At 47.2% G+C, this 14,636-nt stretch overlaps 1 protein-coding gene across 3 annotated transcripts in view; it reads left to right on the top strand.

Annotated features, from left to right (window-relative positions):
- Positions 1–730: 730 nt before the first annotated feature.
- Positions 731–14,636, top strand: part of cntfr (ciliary neurotrophic factor receptor) — a 206,903-nt gene continuing 192,997 nt past the window's right edge. Inside the window, exons 1-2 of one of the 3 annotated variants that reach the window (XM_068705923.1) lie at positions 731–843; positions 958–1,060. The gene's annotated coding sequence lies outside the window, so the exon portion shown is untranslated. Of the gene's footprint in view, positions 844–957; positions 1,061–4,786; positions 5,099–14,636 lie in introns of those variants that run through there. The other 2 variants (XM_068705925.1, XM_068705922.1) reach the window with 2 other exon arrangements.

The raw sequence follows: 14,636 nt of genomic DNA, 5'->3' as shown, positions 1-14,636 counted from the left end.
AGCAAAACTCTCACCTGTATTTACTGCCACTCTGTTCTATCTGACAGGATTCTGGGCTGCTCACGCAGCAACTGTAAATTGTAATTTACAAAACAGGAGCCTCCAGCTCAGCAAATGTCGTAAATTCTGCCTTGGAATATGCTCGCTTCCCTGAGTCACGCTCTGGATATGTAGCCTAGTGGCAGCAGTGATCACAGCTTTCACTCGCTGATAAGTTTAAGAAGTAAAAGTCTAAGTTCAGCCTGTATTTTGACTTCAACTGGAGGAAGAATATTCAATTGTGGTACTCTGTAACAGCTCTGCGGGTGTAGGGCCCATAAGGTTGTCCCTATTGCGACTTTTCAATCATTTATTGCTCAATAAAATGAAAGTTGCCACATTTTATATGCTCAAATAGTTACAAAAAATAATGCAGTGGTAAAATCTGATGTGTGTGCAGTAGGGTCGAACTTAATTAACTTGCACACTTTTTTTCTTCTTCTCGTGACGGGAAGCGTGCGCGAGAAGAACTACGACCGTGGACTGCGAGTGAGACAAACATGTCAGCGTGTGTGACGGACCACAGAACGTGAGGGAAACCATGAGGGCTCAGAGACGGCAGCTGACGTCACGGCCAACACTTGGCGGGGTGCAGGCCGAGGTGCAGCCCCCCCCCCCCCTCCTACACAGGTGTAATTAATGCAGCTCCGCGAGGACGCGCAGGTACGACTGACCCGCCACCACTGCACCTGTGGTCCCACCGTCTCTGGACTCGCCAAACCGCAGCCGACCTGTTCATAACGCCACAGAAGTTTCATACACAGTGGTTTATTATCAATGTATTATTGCGTCGTGCGAGAACTGGTGCGGAAAACAACATGCAGGCGGACTTTGCACTATTTTATTTGTTAGCTTGTAGTTAAGCCTCGACCGGGGCGTCAATTAAGAGAACCCTGACTTTGGTTTCCCTCATTTCAGAACACGTTGACGGAACATGGGGACCCACCCACGCGTAAGTGGAGCCGAGACGCATGCTGGAAGGACAATTTCCTGAGAAACGCCAACTTCGGTCATTACAGTGGTGAGTTAACGGTCAAGTTATTGTGATTTTGTTGCGCCATAACGTTACAGGAACGCGCAGGCTGCATCTCGCACACCTGCAGCTGTCATTTGAATTGTGTAATGCTGAAACTATACAGTCGTGTCGAAGGTATACACTAAAAACTCTCTCTCACGCACACGCGCACACTCAACACCTATCGTTGGCTCGTTGTGTTTTTGCTAATGTCGGTTGTCGTTGTCTTTTTGCTTCCTCCACTTAATGTCCATCTCTATTTATTATGCTTGTCCACAAACCAGCTTTGTTGACATTTAAAACCACCTTCCAGCTTCTTAATGTCAGTCTCCCTGTTGACCCCTTAAGATGGCAAATGTCTAAAGAGTGTAGCACAGACACACACACACACACACACACACACACACACACACACACACACACACACACACACACATTGTTTATTTATGTAGTCGTTCATTATTCAGAGTGTATCTCTTTTACACAACAGAACGCCCCTAATCCAAGATTTGTGCTCCTGCTTTCTGATTTAGGATTCACATGTGGACCGGATCGAAATTAGTGGCGTGATGATAAAATCCCAGTGCTGTATGTTTGAAAGACCCCACAGAAGAAACAACAACAACAAAATCAGTATTGTGCCAACATCCTGTGATTGATTAAGAAATAATTGTTTTATTAAAATCTAGGATAGGAGTACACAAGCGCCTACAAATACAGGCGCTATCAGTCGTAAGTGAGTTGAGGGACACGGTACATTCCGTTTAATACTAAATGGCCAAGCAGGCATATTCATCTCAGGCTCATTCATTTCATGGTGTGTGAAGCACATCCTGCAGTCGTGTCTAATGGAGATTCATTTGTTGGAGCATATGATAATAAAATGCATTGGCGTTCAGATAGAAAACGGGTTATTTAAGTTAAACATTTGATCTTTTCTACAGGTGATAATCTGGGATTGTTACTCTTTTTTTTTTTCTTTCATTTTTTCTGTGCTATACTATTTTTCTTTTTAGAGTGGGTTGAATTGTGTTTTTTGCTCAGGCTGAAGTTGGGCTATGCTGGGAATTAGGCCTGAATCGGGTCAGCAGACTAAATGATAGGTGAGCAGACCTGTGTGGATGGACCATGGGTATGTAGGACCTTTAAAAACACCTCCAAACAAGCATCGGTCTGTCCACTAACAGCATCACTCGGACATTAGTCACTATATTTCAAGCTGAAATACTTATCCTCAGGGGTGGCATTATTTATGTATATATTTATGTATTTTTTTCGTTGTAGTTTTGTTTGCTGTCATTTCCCGTATGACATGCAGGGAAAAAGTTCATAACATAATGCATAAACATGTTGGGAGAGAAGAGTGGGCAAAGTATTTGTTTTGACATTCGCTACCAGAGGGTGAGTGAACAGTAGGCAGACGGCTTCTGACAGGGGGACACACAACGCGCGGGACTCATTGGACTGCATTCTGGAGACGAGGAGACATGAGGAGGCGTTGCTAGCCGTGCTGGATCATATGGCAACGAGGGATTCGTCAAGGAAAATGTGAAAAGTTCCGGCCACTAATATCTATCAGTTGTGAGAAAAGCTATACTCGCCAACGTAATCGTTGAGATTTGGGAGGCGGTGAGATAATAAATTTAGCCAGATTATTTTCATTATTCTTTATTATTAAATCAGTAATCGCATTGAGGATATTGACTGGGGAAACTACAACTCCAGGAAGTATTGAAGTCCGTGTGTTGAACTGTGATGGATGTTCACAACAGACAGTTTTGGGTGATAACTCGACTGTCAAATTTACACACGTATCACGCCATGATTTAACGGAGCGCACATCGTGGCACAGACGCTAACGCCCCACACACACACACACACACACACACACACACACACACACACACACACACACACACACACACACACACACACAGCATGCACTTAACACACAGTGGCAGCTGCGGCATCATGTCGTCAGTGCGGAAGGTCTTCCGTGTGAGTGAAGAAGACATAAAGCTATCAAATTGTAACACCTGCAAGTCCAAAATATGCCTGGGAGGAGGTGACATTAAGTGTGATGTTTATATAGATATGTCGCACCTGTTGTCTCCTGGGAAAGTCAAACTTGTTCGATAAAGCGGGATACGCCGCAATTAGTTTTTCGGTTGGGCTTCATCCAGTAACCTGGAGCACTTTTATCTGATTTCTTTGAGCGAGAGAAAGTCATGTCTCGTGGTGCAACAGACGACGGATTCTTCATTTCTTTAAAAGAAAAGTTACAAAATGTCTCCGTCAATCATAGTTCTTTAGAAAGGATTGGCAAGTCAGACTTTAAAAGAAATTAAACGTAGGCTAGTAAAATTGCAATCAGTGCATCTCTAGTCTTCACTTCGGTAATGTTGCCGCATTCCCAGATGGCAGCAATAAACTGTGTAAGACGTGTTATCTTTACCGATGGGAGTGATGGCTGTCACTACCGAAAATACACGATTCGTTCTTTTGTAAATGTGCCTACGCCAGGTAGACAAACCAGGTAGCGGAGCGGGAAGAAAGAGATTACGGGAGGGTTGGAAGCTGCGGTTAACCATGCAGCTCACATAGGCGGTTCAGATTAAACCACTGAGTCAAATAGCTTTGTATGGGCTCTGGCACACGGGCCGCCCCGGGCCCGGATGTGTCGACGCCAGGAGACGCCGTGTTAAACCGGTGCTCCGAACGGCGCCTGTAATCACAGAAAAGACTGCCCCCTTGGGTATTATTGCGATAATAAATGACTTTCAGGAGCCATTTATTTCAGTTCAAGGTTCCCGAAATGTGGAGCTGAAAGTTCCTGAACATTAAATGATAAATGTGTCAGGAGCTGATCAACTATCCATTGCACAAGCAGCCTGAATGCCCGTACCGGGCCGCATTTGTTAGAAAGAATAATGGTGCACCTGTGGTGTTTCGTAGCCTTGGCGATGTGTGTCCCCGAGAATATTTTCCCCCCGAGAGACAATCCATCATCTTCTCAATCCGCGCTGTCATGTCGTGCGCTGGCTTTAAATATTTGAGAGCGCGCGTGGCTTTTCCGAAAAAAGAAAAAAAAAAGAAGTTATTTCTCTGCGGCCGCCGACATATATTTCACTTGAAACACTTCGTCTGTGGCATTTCCCATTGTTGTTCCTTAAAGTGTAATAGCTGTAATGCAATTGTATCAGCTCGCAGCAGAAGGTCAACTTTAAAAGGTTTTTCATTACTGAAAAAGGTCAACGCTTCCAGGTGTGAAGCACCGCCACGGCAGAGAGGAAGCTGGGAAAGTCAAACACAACAACAAAAAACAACAACATTTAATTGAATGAATTGTCTCCAACGTATTTATTTCTTTGTTGTCTTTAAGTTTGGCTGAAGGTGTGCACATATGTATTGTGCCAACTCCCATTGTTGCCATACTTCCTCTTGTTTGGGAATGTGTGTGTACATGCTGTGTGTGTGTGTGTGTGTGTGTGTGTGTGTGTGTGTGTGTGTGTGTGTGTGCGTATGCTGTTCCTTCCACTACCCTGAGCGGTGGCTAGGGGGTGCACTGTGGACACGGTGTGTGTATGGGCAAGAGAGGGAGAGATGGGGAGAAAGAGAGTGTGTGTGTGTGTGTGTGTGTGTGTGTGTGTGTGTGTGTGTGTGTGTGTGTGTGTGTGTCTCTCAGTAATGTATTCCTGCCTGTGGCTGTGCTGGTCACATGGGGAGAGCAGCCTGTTTAAAACAGCCTCAGCTCGCTCACTCAGAGCAGTGCGAGACACAGACACAGGCGCACACGTTCTCTCTCCCTCTCTCTCTCTCCCTCTCTCTCCCTCTCTCTCTTTCAGGCACGCATACAAACACACACACACACACACACACGCATGCTCATGCACGCAGACGGCAACTTTCCTCTATCGGACTGATACGACACACACGCCGGGATAGACGCACTCTCCTTGCTACGGTGGAGAAGAGGATAAGGAGTGACAAATCAGAAAAAAAGAAATCAGAGATACAGGAAAGAAAACGCGAGGAGGTTCCCCTGTGAGTAGCCAATCGATTTTTTTTCTTCTCTTCTCATATTTGTGTTATTTCGATTTTTAAATAATTTTTTTTTGGACTTCTTCAGCGCTGTCTGACCTGGGACCCTGTAAGGGACTGAGAGAGAGGGGAAGGAGAGTTGGATGGAAGGGACTGTGAGGAGACTGTTGGGGGGTGGGTGGGGGGGTGGGGGGGGGGGGTGAAAAAGGAGCAAAGGTGACAGAAGAGAAGCGGGGATGGGGGGTGCTAGTGCAACGCCCGGATGCCTCTCCATCAATATGTCCCTCTGTCTGCGGGATCTAATGCTGTTAATTAGCAGCGTGCGCTTGGAATGAGAGGAATGCTGCCGGAGCGCGGAGCTGGAGTGGAGGGGCTTTGCTTTCGGACTCTTGCGCTCTCCGGTGCCGAGCGTGTGTGCACGTCGTCTCTGTGTCTTTTTATTTGTTGTGTTTTTCACGCCGGCTGCATCGTTGCGTTGAGATTCCCGCGGAGACGCACGCCGCTCCGGCTGTGACTTATAGAAAGTCATTGATATGCAGATGGAAGGGGGGTGGGGGGGGGGGTGGGGGGTAGAACGCGGCGCTCTGCTCCGGCGATATGAGTGATGTCTTGGAGCGGACAGTCTCTCCTCCTCCTTATCTCCTCCGTCCACCCGTATCTGTCCCTCACTGTCCTACCGACTGGCTGCCTCCTCTCTCTTTCATCCTTCCTTCTCTCCTCCCTCCTTGCTCCTCTTCTTGTTGCCGCCGCTGATCTGTTTCTCCCACGCGCTCTCACTATCCTTCCCCGTCTCTTGTCTTTTCATTAACTTTTTTCCTCCCGTCCGCAGCACCCCTCTTGTTTTTTTTTCTACAGCTCCTAAGCCCTACATGCTCTCTCCCCCCCCCCCCCTTTTTCTTTTTTTCTCCCCCAAGCTGGTACATGCCGGTATACATAGTGGATTCCTCGGCTGCATAGAAAGAGAGAGGATCGCAGAGTTGTGAGGAGGTAGAGGGGGTAAGAAAGAGAGAGGAATGAAGGGGAGAGTGGAAGGAGGGGAGGGTAAGAGGGGGGGGGGGGGCATTGAAAAGGCTGACACTGGCTCGGACAATTAGCCCGGGGAGTCCGTCCTGGGGTGCTATTCTGAGAGAGGCTTTGGGCCCTGGGCTCTGGGTCATGGGATGCCTTGACCCCTCCAGTCGACAGCTAGGCATGGGAGCCATTATCACGGGCCTGATTGATTAGCACTGAGCGGAAATCCCTTTTCTCTTCCCTCCTTGGGAGAAAAAGACGGGAGCTTTTTGTCCTTTTGCTGCTGCTGGTTTAGTATCTGCCTGCCTGAATGTGGAAGGCTCTGGCTCTTCTTTTTTTTTTTGTTTTACTGTTGTCAGTTAAGGAGGTCTGGTCTCTATATATCTTCTCTCTCTCTGGGCTTGTCTTTTTCTCTCTTAGGTTTTTTTCTTCTTCTCGTAGACAGCACGTGTGTGTGTGTGTGTGTGTGTGTGTGTGTGTGTGTGTGTGTGTTGGAGTGGATACTATATTTATTGAACTAACAAGACAGCCAAGTTGCCCTCTGAGAAAGACGCTGCAAAAGATTTGTATGTGTGTGTGTGTGTGGGGGGGGAGGATTTCCAAATATACAGACCTGATTGTGTTTTCACATTTACTTCTTTCGCCCTCATTATTCTGCGAGCTATGTTATGCACCTGCAGAGATTGTTAGTGATGCACTTTAGAGGCTACCTGGAGGTTAAAAGGAGGGAAAGAGAGAGAGAGAGAGAGAGAGAGAGAGAGAGAGAGAGAGAGAGAGAGAGAGAGAGAGAGAAAACTAGGTGACAAAAAAAAATAATGTGAAGGAAAATGTGATAAAAGACGAGTGGTTGGGCGGCTCGGGAAATCAAGCTCCTCTCTTCAGTCTGTATGTTCCCCTTTTTTATTGTGTCTCCATCTCGTTGCTCTGTTTACACCCCCCCCCCCCCCGGTCCCATGTTTCCGCTAACTCTCGCTACTTTCGCTCTCCCTAACACCCCCCCTCCTCAGACTGGGAGTTTAGCGGGGTGTTTAGCCCGGCTCACGGCTGATCAAAGCGGTGTGTGTCAGACCGAGCTTAGCCCAGGCACTCCTAATGGGGCGCCGTTTTCATGCCTAGTTGGTGGTGGAGTGGGAGAAGTCGGGAGGAGGAGGAGAAGGGGGGGTGCAAATAGAAACACTGACAGAAAGAGTTCAAGAGAGGGAAAGACAGCTAGACAGACAGACAGGCAGACAGACAGATGGAGAAAGGGGGTACAAATTGCCTAAGAGGGAGACAGGCTAAAAGGGGAAATAGTGAAAAAGAAAGGAGAAACGAATACCGGGAGCAGAGACACTTGTTGTCAAAAGCACACAGGGAGCCTCAAAGCCTGAGACGGGCGCATAGAGAGACACAGACAGGCAGTAAATGTCTCTCCAGTCCTTTTCTTTTTTTTAGTAGAGGGACCTTGCACCAGTGCATACAGTTAAGGCCAGCACAGGATAGCTCCCACACATGGTTTGGTTTTAGGCTGGAAGCAACAGCAGACGGGAAGAGGCCTGTGTGTGTGTGTGTGTGTGTGTGTGTATGTGTGTGTGTGTGTGTGTGTGTGTGTGTGTGTGTGTGTGTGTGTGTGTGTGTGTGAGAGAGAGAGAGAGAGAGATAACGAGACAAAGAGAGACGTGTGTGTGTGTGTGTGTGTGTGTGTGTGTGTGTGTGTGTGTGTGTGTGTGTGTGTGTGTGCATGGCAAGCATCTGTGTGCCCGTCTGTGTGTGCCTATAACCCACCAGACAGGCATGCATGTAAACCGTATATTGATTTTTAACCAACCATAAAAAGCCGCCCGGGCTTCTTGGACAATGACCCTGAATCTTAAAGTTTTTATGTGTTCTTATTCTGAAGAGGAAAGTAATTTAATTTCTCAGTAGACTAAGGAGGGGGGGGGAAAAGTGAGTATTTTAACCTTGAGAAAAGAAAAGTCCGTAAATTGGAGAATGGTGCTTCCGTCTTATCAAGGGCCCGGTGATGATTGAGAAAAAGACGATGGTGACATTTCAAAGTGATTCTCAAGGAACCGTGGGGCACAAATTGATTGAGAAGCGATGTCGGGGTTGATTAACTGTCACTTAAAAGGCTGCCACTCAAAGCGTGCATTCCTGTTTCAACTGTAGATACTTCTGAACTTCTATTCTTCTCTCCCCCGTCATTCTTTCACTTCTATTTCTCCCTTTAGCTTTTCGTCCACATAATCCATTCTTTTACTCATTTCTCTCATCACCCTTCCAACTTTCCTTTCCCTTTTCTATCCCTCCTTCGCTCACCCTCCCTCTCTATTGCAGACTCCCCACCCCGTGTCCTTCTCTTTTACTCTCTCAGGTCCACTCTGTTTTACCCCCCCCACCCCCCCTCCCCTCCCCTTGCCTCTCCTCTCCTATCCCCACCTTGCAATGCTGGTGTTTATGCTTCAGACAGAAGAAAGGTAAGGTAAAACTAGGATAATATTTCCCCTAACATACTTACTGCCTGGGTAAACATCCTCGGACAGATGTCCAAGCGTGGGCCTGATCAGAGGGGGCGGGTGGGTGGGGTGGGGGGTGCGAATCTCACTGCTGTAAAGTACACAAAGGCAACAAATTGGAAGCTGGTGTGGAGAGGGAGGGAGGGAGGGAAGGAGGGAAGGAGAGAGGGAAGGAGGGAGGGAGGGATGAAACAGTTTTTGAGGGCACAGGGAAGGTTGGGTTCTGAGGCTTTTTTTTTTTATAAGCAAAGAGCAATGTAGGAAACCTTCAGGGGAGGTTCTCAGGCCATCGCTATCGAATGACAAACGTCACTTTATTATGAACAGTAGAAACGTTTGGCCGATGTCTCTGCAAGCAGGTGTCTGTACTGGGCCAAGGATTGCATGCTGGCGAAAGAACCACTAATCTACAATCACAAGTGGACTGTGAGCTTCTGCGGTTCAGCAGGACTGCACCGCGATTCATCAAGTTGATAGCAAGTAGCTCGATAAAGTACAGTATGAAAAAGTAAGTAGGCTAAAGCTGCGTTCACTCTGTCAGACATGCTGTATTTAATCAACATTTCATAATTCATGCTGCTCATCTAAGTTCCAGGTCTTAGCAACAGTTTCATTCAGCTGCCACTAAAAAAGTCTCCGCCGTCTCCACCGACTAAAAGGAGACGACCGACGTCAACTGAATCTTTGAGTTTGAGATGATTATTACTTTAGGTGCTTGTAAATGTTAAAAGCTGAACCTTATTACATCTAATAAAGGATTCAAAAGGATTTCATGAGGCTGGTTCACTTAATTTGGGTTTGACGAAATACTTTCGAACCCCATCCCAAGGATAGGGTGAAAGGGAGAGAGGCTAGAGGGGTGGGGAAGGGAAGACATTGATATGTGATTATGGTTAAGTGTACATGTGTGCACATGCAATAGGGGTGGAGCGGTACGTGTTTTCGGTTTGGCATGCGTCCTGTGTTCGGTACGCCCTGCCACCCAAAATAGTCCACCATTGTCTACTACTAGCACGCTCAAAAACCTAATTTGCACATCTGTGGATGCACTTCAAACATTTAACTTAAGACTTAAGACTTGTGTCCAATGCTGTAATGTTTGATTGAAGGGATCCAACCTATAATTCTAACCCCCCCCCCCCCCCCCCTTATATATAGACTGCAAGTGTATCAGACGTATTTTTCACATATGTACGACTCACACAATGCCCTTTAAAAAGGAACAGAATAACTGTGTCTGGCTGGCGGGTTGGCGATGCACTCAGCTGTGTTATTTCTAGCGGCTCCTACCGGTTGCGGGACGGTTAAGAGAAGTGCAGTGAGGAGTCAGCAGGCCGTCACAGTAGCAGTAGCAAACTGAAATGGAAAGGTGTTTTGAGGAAGTGTGAGTCACTGCGACCACAAGAGGTCCTTGAGCATGCAGGTGTGTGACTTGGCTCCTAAAATAGTATGCGGTCTTCTGCAGCGGAATACGAGATGCGCCGTGGACAGACACAGAGCCGCACACTCACTCACGGAAGTAGATCGCATTAGTCTCCTGGCAGAGATAATAAATGAAAAAAAGAAGTCATTATTATAGTTTTTGTTTTATATGAAGGCGAAAACGTGCCGAACCATGAACCCAAAACCGAGTAGTGAATTTAGGCCGACCTAACATGCAGACATATTACATGTTACCTCAGTGAAACACATCTTTGTGTTCAACAAGCGAAGACATGAGGAAGCCTGTGCTCCCGTTCAGCAAACGCACAACTCCCACACTTTCTCCGTCTACCATCTCTCTCTCTCTCTCTCTCTCTCTCTCTCTCTCTCTCTCTTATGCCACTTGCTGTGTGCTTTTATCTGAACGCACCTAAGGGTTGAAGACATGACAAGATTTTGTTGAGATTCGGTCCCAATTAAGCCGCCTCAAATGTATTTCAGAGAACCGCATTTTACAACGGTTTCCTCTCTGCACCCTGAGCTGGAAGATCCGGCTCGGCGGGGGGGGGGGGGGGGGGGCTCGTTGTGTAATTATTTCGGTAATCCGAAAGAACTCTTTTGCTTTCTTTGTACATTTTTAATACGGGGAGGACATAAAACACCCTTGAATGCCATTACTTCTAATATACCCTCTTATTATGCACCAGGACCTCCAATTATGGAAAGCTGTGAAATGTAACTCTTGGTTGTGAGCTAGTCTGCTGTTTGTAACTTTTTTTTTTTTTTTAACTTGTACATTTGTGCTCGTTTTTTTGCCGTCTTCCTGTTCTATTTGTGAACGTTTCTGTTTCTCTGCTTGTGAGTCAGCCTCCATCCGTCTGCCTTCATGTCCGTCGACTCCCTGCGTGTTCTAGCGGGTCGGCTCGGTGTTGCTCTGCTCTCCTCGGTCAGCCCCCTGAAGCAGTCTTGCAGCCGAATAGAAGAGTATGACTCCTCTAACTTTTCTTGATCGAAGCAAATGAGGGACGAAAGGAGGGACATGGATCAGTTCCGCATGTGAAACTATGCTGCATTCAATAATGACATATAGGCACGATAGGAAGAATGGGGAAAACCTACTTTTTTTTCGATTTGGGAACATTCGTATTTTTCTATTACCCCAGGTAACAAAAATTTTCATCATGTCACATTTTTCTAGCTGTTTGCTTATAGGCTGAATCGTGTGAATCGGTGTTATTTAGACGTAACTATCAGCCGTATTGGTTCTAGTTTTTTTTTTTTGGTCAGGCAGCCGTTATCTCAGTGCTCAGAAATAACCAATACCTCTTACTTTTCCCCACTCAGCAGCTCATCTGTATGAAAGGAAGTGCATGTGACATTAGCCTGCACGAAAATCAATTATTCCCGCATTCACCTACTCCTTTTGAAGAAATGCATGGCCGCACAGTATGCCTGTAAAAGAGCAGCCAGTTATAGTTTGATCCATACATTAATCATTTAAATATCAGCGGAGCGATACGCTTTGATCCTTGAGGGGCTATTTTCCGTTAAACTGTGCACATCTTTTGTTAAAACGGCTCTTGTTTTTTGCTCATAATCTTCGTTTTTATTTTTTTCTGTGTATTTTCTGTTGATAAAGTTATGTAGTTATGTAGGTGGCGGTCTCATCGTCGTCCGTTCATCCGTGGCATCTATTGCTGGTCATGCTGCGGTTCTTCTATTTATTTGGAAATAACAAGAAATACATCACTGCCAGTGTAGGAGAGTTTATTTTTTTTTGTTATTTTTTTTTCAATACAGGCGGGGGGAAGGAAAAAGGGTATTTTGAAATATGATGTCCTCATTGCGAAATTACCCGGTGTTGTGAAATGTTGCCTGCTTTCTGCATCCTGAGACAAGGTGTGAAAGCTGGGGGGCGAGGGAAGAGATGTGTGACGGTCCGGGAGATTTACGGGACGCGAGAAAGAAGCCGGGAAAGACGGTGGCCACTCTCGAGGGAGCGGAGAGACCCAGAGGTCAGGAGGAGTGACAGCAAAAGTTGAGTCGAACAACAGGGAGCGAATGCTTTCACCTGAGGGAGAATGGGGGGGGGGGGTACACCAGACACAGAAGACCTGAAAGGACAGAGGACAGGCTAAGCATAGCTTCCAACATATGTGACTTGTTGAGGGAAGGATTTAAAGAGACAGGAGGACTGGAGAGACGACTCGAGAGGTTAGGGGGAGGCTGACAACAAAAGTGATTGTGGTGTGCAGAGGGGAGCGAGGAAAGTAGAAGAACACAGGAGATTCAATTATGGAGCAGGAGACAGTTTTACTGAAGGATACCATCAGGCGTGATTGGGACTAGAAGGATAGTGGCACAAGACGGGAGGCAATGAGAGACCCGGTCGAGGCTAACAGCAAACATGATTGCGGTCAAATATGGTAGAAGAGGACTCGAAGCAATGGGAAGGGGTGTGGAAGAGAAGGGAGGAAATTAGCGGTTAGGAGAGACTATCAACAGATAGACTGTGATCAGTGTGCAGCAAGAAAAGAGCGGAGGAAAAAGGATGGGCCCAACACGAAGGAAGGTTTTGGCGAGCACACGGAGGGGGGGGGGGGGGCTGGCTAACACCATTATGGCCGCCTGCGTGATTGAGGTCAGAGAAGAGGAAGAGGTTCGGAGATTAGAGGAAATGAAAGGGGGACAGGTTTGGGGTCGAGGCCGGTGCTCGGGCGACGCGACGGCGGCCGCTGCGTGGAATCCAAACGGAGGCAGAGGTGGGAGATCAAACGCGGTGAGAGGAGACGGAACACACCAGTACACCCACACTCCAACGGCAGCTCTGCTACAGTCACACGCCTCCTTCTCCGGACACAAGGAACAGACTAAATAACCTGGAAACATTAGGTAATTGGATTTTTTGTTTTTGCCGTATGTGCTATTTAGGTCTGCTCTCGAAGTACATCCCCAGTGGGACGCTGAAACACAGCCACCCTCATTTATGTTCATGTTTACTTCTCATTCTAAACTCAAACCGAGACCTGACACCCCCCCCCCCCCCCCCCCCCCCGCCCCGTGTTGGATATGTTCTGGGATGGAGTCGCATTATTAATAATGCAATACGTTACAAATGATTGGATTCTTTTGAAGAAAATATGCAGAGATATCTCTATATCTATTTTACGGGGGATATTTCAGATCTATTTATTTATCTCAGCTATGAAATATATATATAGGCTGTTGAAAGGCTAAGGGCTCTGCCGCTGGCACTGCTGGCTGTAGGTGTGTGTGTGTGTGTGTGTGTGTGTGTGTGTGTGTGTGTGTGTGTGTTTGCTTGCTTGCGTAACTTTATGCACAGTCAATCCAAATAGTGCGTGAAGTTGCTGTCTGTACATGAGTGTTACTGCTTCTGTGCATCTCTTTCCACATCCGTCCATATATTTGCTTGTTGACGTGTATATAAGCTCGACTTTATGCATAACTGTGTGTGTGTGTGTGTGTGTGTGTGTGTGTGTGTGTGTGTGTGTGTGTGAGAGAGTGAGTGCCTCTCTCTGAGCCGGGGGCTTTTAATCTATTAAAGCCTGATCCTTAAACACTAATCAATGCACCCTTTTATATTTCCATTACAGTGCCGAGGCAAAAGGATAAATAAAGCATGACAGTGGAGCTCAGTTGAGGTCACTCAACCGATGGTCGTCCAAACGCACGGGCTTCACTTACAACGCGAGAGACCTCTTTGCGTCAAAAACAGGTGGCAGTGCTGCGAGCAGCTCGTTTCATACCAGATGAAGCACCGGAATAATGATGGCGGCACGGTGCTGCGGTGGCAAGTGCCGCCGCCTCGCAGTAAGACGCTTCTGCGCTTTTGGTTTTCTTCCCACAGTCCAGAGACGTGCGGGTTAGGTCAGCCGGCCGCTCTATTGCCCATATGTGTGAATGTGAGCCGAGCGCTTGTCCGTCTGTGAGTCACGCCCTGGAATCCGGTCCAGGGTGCGGCCCACCTCTCCCCTTCTGGTTGACCTTCAATATTTCAGGGACGGTGTGTAGTACGATTCAGCAGGCATCTGGCAGTGTTGTTGCAGATCGCAGACCAGCTGAACACCCCCCCCCCCCGCGCCGCTCACTCCTCCCTTTGCAAGATTGCGGTTATGTAACCAAGTGCAGAAACCGCGGCAGCGCCGTTGGTCTCGCTCGGAGGCCATCCTCATCATGATATCACTTGATGTGATATTTCTGAGCATCGGAAGCCAGATACCAACTGGTATCTGGCTTCCACCAGTTGGTGACCGCCAGTGTTTGGTTTGTCCGTTCTGGGCTACTGTAGAACCATGGCAAACTCTGTGAAGAGGCCCCGCTCCCTGCATACGAAGGGTCCATTCTATATTATATTATATTCCATCTCTGCTAAAAGATCCCAAACATACTCGCATGCCAACCAGTAAATGAAATGATCTGTATTTGTTTGGTTAAAAAAAAAAGAAGCTGAAAGAAGGCAGCCAGAGCGCTGCACAAAATGTGTCATCTCCAACCGGGACACATCTCATCTGCGTCCGTGCATCTAAAAGGATGATGTTGCGTATACTTGACACTTCCTCTTTTCATTAAGACAGATAATTGCCTCTGCTTGC

This window comes from Cebidichthys violaceus, unplaced genomic scaffold, assembly GCF_023349555.1.
Source record: "Cebidichthys violaceus isolate CVI_PGR_0920_01 unplaced genomic scaffold, fCebVio1.0.p SCAF_12, whole genome shotgun sequence".
NCBI classification, from domain to species: domain Eukaryota; kingdom Metazoa; phylum Chordata; class Actinopteri; order Perciformes; family Stichaeidae; genus Cebidichthys; species Cebidichthys violaceus.
The sequence above is the reverse complement of the archived record's forward strand: the minus strand, read 5'-3'. Positions and strand labels throughout refer to the sequence as shown.